A 7,655-nucleotide genomic window follows, 5' to 3' on the forward strand; every position below is an offset into this window, starting at 1 on the left:
CTCCGGGGGCTCCAGGGGGTGCTCAGTGGAGGCCATGCCCAGCCAGAGTGTCCCTTCCCCGGGCAGAGTCTGGAGGAGTGGGGGGTGGCTCTGGAGGTGCTCCGGGGGCTCCAGGGGGTGCTCGGCGGAGGCCATGCCCAGCCAGAGTGGCCCTTCCCCGGGCATAGTCTGGGGAGAGTGGGGGGTGGCTCTGGAGGTGCTCCGGGGGCTCCAGGGGGTGCTCAGTGGAGGCCATGCCCAGCCAGAGTGTCCCTTCCCCGGGCAGAGTCTGGAGGAGTGGGGGGTGGCTCTGGAGGTGCTCCGGGGGCTCCAGGGGTTCCAGGGGGTGCTCAGCGGAGGCCATGCCCAGCCAGAGTGGCCCTTCCCCGGGGTGAGTCTGGGGAGAGTGGGGGGTGGCTCTGGAGGTGCTCCGGGGGCTCCAGGGGGTGCTCAGCGGAGGCCATGCCCAGCCAGAGTGTCCCTTCCCCGGGCATAGTCTGGGGAGAGTGGGGGGTGGCTCTGGAGGTGCTCCGGGGGCTCCAGGGGGTGCTCGGCGGAGGCCATGCCCAGCCAGAGTGGCCCTTCCCCGGGCATAGTCTGGGGAGAGTGGGGGGTGGCTCTGGAGGTGCTCCGGGGGCTCCAGGGGGTGCTCAGTGGAGGCCATGCCCAGCCAGAGTGTCCCTTCCCCGGGCAGAGTCTGGAGGAGTGGGGGGTGGCTCTGGAGGTGCTCCGGGGGCTCCAGGGGTTCCAGGGGGTGCTCAGCGGAGGCCATGCCCAGCCAGAGTGGCCCTTCCCCGGGGTGAGTCTGGGGAGAGTGGGGGGTGGCTCTGGAGGTGCTCCGGGGGCTCCAGGGGGTGCTCAGCGGAGGCCATGCCCAGCCAGAGTGTCCCTTCCCCGGGCATAGTCTGGGGAGAGTGGGGGGTGGCTCTGGAGGTGCTCCGGGGGCTCCAGGGGGTGCTCGGCGGAGGCCATGCCCAGCCAGAGTGGCCCTTCCCCGGGCATAGTCTGGGGAGAGTGGGGGGTGGCTCTGGAGGTGCTCCGGGGGCTCCAGGGGGTGCTCAGTGGAGGCCATGCCCAGCCAGAGTGTCCCTTCCCCGGGCAGAGTCTGGAGGAGTGGGGGGTGGCTCTGGAGGTGCTCCGGGGGCTCCAGGGGTTCCAGGGGGTGCTCAGCGGAGGCCATGCCCAGCCAGAGTGGCCCTTCCCCGGGGTGAGTCTGGGGAGAGTGGGGGGTGGCTCTGGAGGTGCTCCGGGGGCTCCAGGGGGTGCTCAGCGGAGGCCATGCCCAGCCAGAGTGTCCCTTCCCCGGGCATAGTCTGGGGAGAGTGGGGGGTGGCTCTGGAGGTGCTCCGGGGGCTCCAGGGGGTGCTCGGCGGAGGCCATGCCCAGCCAGAGTGGCCCTTCCCCGGGCATAGTCTGGGGAGAGTGGGGGGTGGCTCTGGAGGTGCTCCGGGGGCTCCAGGGGGTGCTCAGTGGAGGCCATGCCCAGCCAGAGTGTCCCTTCCCCGGGCAGAGTCTGGAGGAGTGGGGGGTGGCTCTGGAGGTGCTCCGGGGGCTCCAGGGGTTCCAGGGGGTGCTCAGCGGAGGCCATGCCCAGCCAGAGTGGCCCTTCCCCGGGGTGAGTCTGGGGAGAGTGGGGGGTGGCTCTGGAGGTGCTCCGGGGGCTCCAGGGGGTGCTCAGCGGAGGCCATGCCCAGCCAGAGTGTCCCTTCCCCGGGCATAGTCTGGGGAGAGTGGGGGGTGGCTCTGGAGGTGCTCCGGGGGCTCCAGGGGGTGCTCGGCGGAGGCCATGCCCAGCCAGAGTGTCCCTTCCCCGGGCAGAGTCTGGAGGAGTGGGGGGTGGCTCTGGAGGTGCTCCGGGGGCTCCAGGGGTTCCAGGGGGTGCTCAGTGGGGGCCATGCCCAGCCAGAGTGGCCCTTCCCCGGGCAAAGTCTGGTCGTGTGCGGGGTGGATGATCCCTGCTCCGCCTCACGCGAGTTCGAGACCGGCTGGGTGCCCTTTTATCCATGAGGCACTGCACTGCCTCCGGCAGCCGAGTTCGGGGCCCGGTGAGGGCTCCAGGCTCCAGGGGCTCCGACCCGGAGCCTCCGACCCGCAGAAGGTGCTCCCTGGCCGGGCAAAGTCTGGCCGTGTGCGGGGTGGATGATCCCTGCTCCGCCTCACGCGAGTTCGAGACCGGCTGGGTGCCCTTTTATCCATGAGGCACTGCACTGCCTCCAGCAGCCGAGTTCGGGGCCCGGTGAGGGCTCCAGGCTCCAGGGGCTCCGACCCGGAGCCTCCGACCCGCAGAAGGTGCTCCCTGGCCGGGCAAAGTCTGGCCGTGTGCGGGTGGATGATCCCTGCTCCGCCTCACGCGAGTTCGAGACCGGCTGGGTGCCCTTTTATCCATGAGGCACTGCACTTCCTCCGGCAGCCGAGTTCGGGGCCCGGTGAGGGCTCCAGGCTCCAGGGGCTCCGACCCGGAGCCTCCGACCCGCAGAAGGTGCTCCCTGGCCGGGCAAAGTCTGGCCGTGTGCGGGGTGGATGATCCCTGCTCCGCCTCACGCGAGTTCGAGACCGGCTGGGTGCCCTTTTATCCATGAGGCACTGCACTGCCTCCGGCAGCCGAGTTCGGGGCCCGGTGAGGGCTCCAGGCTCCAGGGGCTCCGACCCGGAGCCTCCGACCCGCAGAAGGTGCTCCCTGGCCGGGCAAAGTCTGGCCGTGTGCGGGGTGGATGATCCCTGCTCCGCCTCACGCGAGTTCGAGACCGGCTGGGTGCCCTTTTATCCAAGAATCAACTGGAGTGTGGAGCTTCTACGGGCCTCCAGGGGCACTGCCGACCCAGAGCTGTGCCCCGGCTTCAGTTCTCTGTATCTCAGGAAGTTTTTTATTTATACATTTATTTCATCCATAATCTCTGGCGCCTAAAGGGTTATCAGTCCTTGGGGCTTGGGGCTAGGCTTGGCGTTTGTCAAATATTTATTTATTTTTGTCCACCTTTATTTACAAAAAATACAGAAGATGGCAGCAGATGATAAGGTATTGAAACCAAAAACTCTGTATTCTAACCCTTTAAGCGCCAAAGTCGCAGAAATGCAACTTTACCGTACAAGGAAATTAATGAAATAATAGTAGAAAATGAATCACTTCAGTCATTGGTCGGTTCGGTGCAACTTCCCTTTATTAGCCAGGTATGATCCAGGGCAGATCCGGTAAGGAAAAAAATGGCTGGAGGAAGTACACGTGGCATGCAATTTACAGCAGATTCTGACTCTGAAGGGTATTATCTCCCCGAGAGTGACGATGGATTTCCAAGTGGAGATGAAGGGACTTCGAAACAACGGACAGGTGCAAAGGACAGACGGAGGCGAGGAACCAGTGGAACCAGTGGCTGCAGTAAAACTTGCCCGGTGGATGAGAGCTGGGACATGCTGAGAGAGGTCGAGGTATTTGAGGCATGGATCAAACCTTTTGAAGACCCAGTTGGCTACACAGGAGAGATGGATCTGACGGATGCTAATCCATTTGATATTCTGTCACTCTTTCTGACCGATCAGTTTTGGACTTTCATTACTGATGAGACAAATAGATATGCACATCAGTGTATGGCACCTATGATTCTGAAGCCACATTCAAGATTTCTTGAGTGGTATGATGTATCAGTCACCGAAATGAAAGCTTTCTTCGCTTTGCATCTCTCCATGGGCCTTGTTGAGAAACCTGAAATCGAGGATTACTGGGGAACATTTTGGCTTACACAAACGCCTGGATTTGGAAATGTAATGTCAAGAAACAGATTTGAAATCATTCTTTCGTTCTTTCATTTTGTCAACAATAATGATTATGTGAGAACAGGCGAGCCCGGGCACGATAAACTGTTCAAAGTCCGCCCAATAATAGATTTGATTATTCCCAAATTTGCAGCAGTTTACAGTCCAATCAAGGAGCTTTCTTTAGATGAAATGACAATAGCTTTCAAGGGGAGATCTTCACTAAAATGTTACTCTCCGAATAAACCTGACAAATATGGCTATAGAGTGTATGCCCTGAGTGAAAGCTGTTCAGGGTATGTTTTGCGCTGGTCAATGCACACTGGACAGTACAAAAATAATGCAAGCAACATCAGTGCAACACACGCAGTTGTCCGTGAGTTGGTTTCTCCCTTTACGGGCAAAGGACACGAGATTTACATGGACAGTTACTATACCTCGCCTGTAATTGCAAATGAATTAGCAGATTTGGAAACTGGACTGTGTGGGACGGTAAGGATTACCAGGTTGGGGATGCCAAAATGCCTTGGTAAAAGTGTCTTACAGCTGAAAAAAGGAGATGACCCAGTTTTTTGCAGAAAGGGAAAACTCCTGGCTTGTGCTTGGCACGATACTAAACGTCTCACCATGTTGTCCACAGTCCATGGAAATGATTGTGTTCAGAGGAGGATCCGATCCAAGACAGATGACACTGGCTTCCGTGACATCAAAAGACCTGTATGTGTCGACCAGTACAACGCCTACATGGGTGGAGTGGACACTGCTGACCAGAGGATGAAGACATACCTCTTTCCACACAGGTCCCGGAAATGGTATCATCGCATATTCAATGCCATTATAAGCATAAGTATTGTCAACTCACACATCATATACACCAAATCCACTCCAGGCCCACACAAACCTTTAAAGGTTTACATTCAGAACATTATTGATGCATTACTGGCTGATCACTCCAAAAAACAAGAAAGGCGCTCAAGACCGGAGGGTGAAATGCCACAGAGACTCACAGAGCGTCATTGGCTTTGTCAAGCAGAGGGACGTCCAGACTGCGCCGTGTGCTCTGACCGCTCTCGTACCAAAGGCAGGCGGCAAACAAAGTACAGGTGCCGTCAGTGTGGCGTTGGCCTCTGTGCGGTTCCATGCAACGAGAGATACCATACGCTAAAAAACTTTAAATGCTGTCATTTGGATATGTAAAAGTGCAGGGTACCTTGACCCTGGATGGACATCTTTTCTGTGATGGCTCTCTCCTTTCTTCACTGCTTTCTCCACAACCTGCCTGGCACCAATGATGGATGTATAAGTTGGAAAAATAAAAAAAATGAAAAAAATACATAATAAATACCGTGTTTGTCATCATTTGGTCAGAACTTGTAATCAGGGCCCGAGTTTGAAGATGTGAGCAAAAGGGGTGAAAATGGGTTAAAATGTGAAAAAACACCAAAATGAGCAAAATGAAATAATCCCCCATCATCAGTGCACAGTTTGCCCCCAGAAAAGCACTCCCCTGGTGCCTGGAGGTGATCTGACCACCAGAATATAGTACCATATACCCCTGCTGGTCTTAGAAAAAAAACCGAGCTTCCAGCCAATAGTACACTATACCCGAGGGACTCTGTCGTTTTTCGGCAATAGTACACTATACCCGAGGGACTCTGTCGTTTTTCGGCAATAGTACACTATACCCGAGGGACTCTGTCGTTTTTTGGCAATAGTACACTATACCCGAGGGACTCTGTCGTTTTTCGGCAATAGTACACTATACCCGAGGGACTCTGTCGTTTTTCGGCAATAGTACACTATACCCGAGGGACTCTGTCGTTTTTCCGGGCCGTAGTATGAAGTTGTGAGCAAAAGGGGTGAAAATGGGTTAAAATGTGAAAAAACACCAAAATGAGCAAAATGAAATAATCCCCCATCATCAGTGCACTGTTTGCCCCCAGAAAAGCACTCCCCTGGGGCCTGGAGGTGATCTGACCATCAGAGTATAGCACCATATGCCCCTGAGGGACTTAGAGTAAAAACCGAAATAGTACACTATACCTGAAAAGACTCTGTCATTTTTCGGCAATAGTACACTATATACCGTTGGACTTAGTCGTTTTTTGGGCTCGTGGGAATAAGCGTTCAGCTCAAAATTCCCGGGCTAAATCACGCTGCTCCCGAGAAATTCTTACGCTGCTCTCACGCGGAATGTGCAAAATGGTAATGCTGGGAGGGAGGGGCGGGCGGTTTTTGAGAATGACGTTTTTCGCAATCGAAACAGGTACATTTCCTGGTTGTGCGGATACCGGGCAAGGAGCTCGTTTGACGGGCACACGAGAACCGCGATCGATGGGCCCCGTTCTGGTTTTATCCAGCTTCCAAGGCTCCTTCACAGCCGTAATGTCAAGTCATGGTTCGGAGGTGCGGAGGTGAGCGTCGGATCACGGAGCCTCTGAATATAGCCCCGCGCTCCGCGCTCCACCGGGCTCTAAGCGCCGCTCAGACCCGGCATGAGATGGTCTATTTTCGGCTTGATTTTACCAGACTCCCGGGCACTTCCAGAAGCTTCCTGTTTGCTCTGATTGCTCGGGGCAGAGCACGGTGTCACGCTGACCACGGGCTGTACGCGGAGGTGAGAGCTGGTTGTAAGGCGGATCACGGAGCCTCTGAATGGAGCCCCGCGCTCCGCGCTCCTCCGGGCTCTAAGTGCCGCTCAGACCCGGCATGAGAGGGTCTATTTTCGGCTTGATTTTACCAGACTCCCGGGCACTTCCAGAAGCTTCCTGTTTGCTCTGATTGCTCGGGGCAGAGCACGGTGTCACGCTGACCACGGGCTGTACGCGGAGGTGAGAGCTGGTTGTAAGGCGGATCACGGAGCCTCTGAATGGAGCCCCGCGCTCCGCGCTCCTCCGGGCTCTAAGTGCCGCTCAGACCCGGCATGAGAGGGTCTATTTTCGGCTTGATTTTACCAGACTCCCGGGCACTTCCAGAAGCTTCCTGTTTGCTCTGATTGCTCGGGGCAGAGCACGGTGTCACGCTGACCACGGGCTGTACGCGGAGGTGAGAGCTGGTTGTAAGGCGGATCACGGAGCCTCTGAATGGAGCCCCGCGCTCCGCGCTCCTCCGGGCTCTAAGTGCCGCTCAGACCCGGCATGAGAGGGTCTATTTTCGGCTTGATTTTACCAGACTCCCGGGCACTTCCAGAAGCTTCCTGTTTGCTCTGATTGCTCGGGGCAGAGCACGGTGTCACGCTGACCACGGGCTGTACGCGGAGGTGACCCGCTCCGTGATCTTAGCGCCGCCCAGACCCAGGGCCATCCACCCCGCATACGGCCAGACTTTGCCCGGCCAGGGAGCACCTTCTGCGGGTCGGAGGCTCCGGGTCGGAGCCCCTGGAGCCTGGAGCCCTCACCGGGCCCCGAACTCGGCTGCCGGAGGCAGTGCAGTGCCTCATGGATAAAAGGCACCCAGCCGTCCAACTCGCGTGAGGCGGAGCAGGGATCATCCGTGAATCAACCATGAAAATGGTACAAATCATGGTTCTATGTATACCAGACAAGGAGCTTGGTCTATTGGCACTCAAGACCCGCCATCGTAGGGCCCCGTTCTGGTTTTATCCAGCTTCGAAGGCTCCTGCGCACTGCGGGTTTGTTTACATTTTGCGGCTGTGGTTTGCTCCGGCTAACCTCACGCCGGACACGTTGGAAGCGAGGCCGAGACAGAGGTCCCACCAGGCGCGGGGCTTCAGTCTGACTGGCTTCCCCCGCGCCTGGCCCCTTGTCTCCGGAGATGGGACCGTCACTCACCCCCGCACTGAAGGACGCGCGGCTTGAAGGATGATGGCTGCGCTTAGCCCCTGTGCCAGGGGCTCTGAGCCAGTCCCCTTCAGCCTCAACGCGTCCGGTGGGAACACAGTCCGGGTCCATTGTCACTCACCCCTGCGC

Source organism: Eucyclogobius newberryi, unplaced genomic scaffold (assembly GCF_026437365.1).
Source record: "Eucyclogobius newberryi isolate DKJ021-1_F unplaced genomic scaffold, fEucNew1.0.hap1 SCAF_10, whole genome shotgun sequence".
Taxonomy (NCBI): domain Eukaryota; kingdom Metazoa; phylum Chordata; class Actinopteri; order Gobiiformes; family Gobiidae; genus Eucyclogobius; species Eucyclogobius newberryi.